The sequence below is a fragment of the Buceros rhinoceros genome, unplaced genomic scaffold (genome assembly GCF_000710305.1).
Source record: "Buceros rhinoceros silvestris isolate BGI_N320 unplaced genomic scaffold, ASM71030v1 scaffold28659, whole genome shotgun sequence".
NCBI lineage: Eukaryota > Metazoa > Chordata > Aves > Bucerotiformes > Bucerotidae > Buceros > Buceros rhinoceros.
The window spans coordinates 19632-20016 of NW_010431371.1; positions in this window are offsets into that span (position 1 = coordinate 19632).

The window sequence follows — 385 nt, forward strand, 5'->3', positions numbered from 1 at the left end:
AAAAAGTCACCAGTTGTTTTTTTTAATTCCCGGAGCCGTTAAGAGCTAGAATAAAGGAAGCATTGCTCAGCTGCACTTGGGAAACCTACTAGAAAAAACAGAAGAAAAAACAAAGTAATTAAACATTGAACATCTAAATCGGGGCAACCGTTAAAACGGGTAAGTGACAGATGCCTGAACAGAACCCAGACCCGTTTTGCATCACCTGTTTAAAACCACCGTTAGGCCCCGGGCAGGCGGGCAGGCCGGCCGGCCTAGTAAGGGGCTGCGGATGGCAGTGACCGGGGCCAGGACGCGGTTCGTGCGGCTGTTTCCCACCGGACCCCTCCACCACAGGCAGCTGGCCGCCCGGTCCAGCGTGCCGACAGGGAGCCGGGGGCTGGCC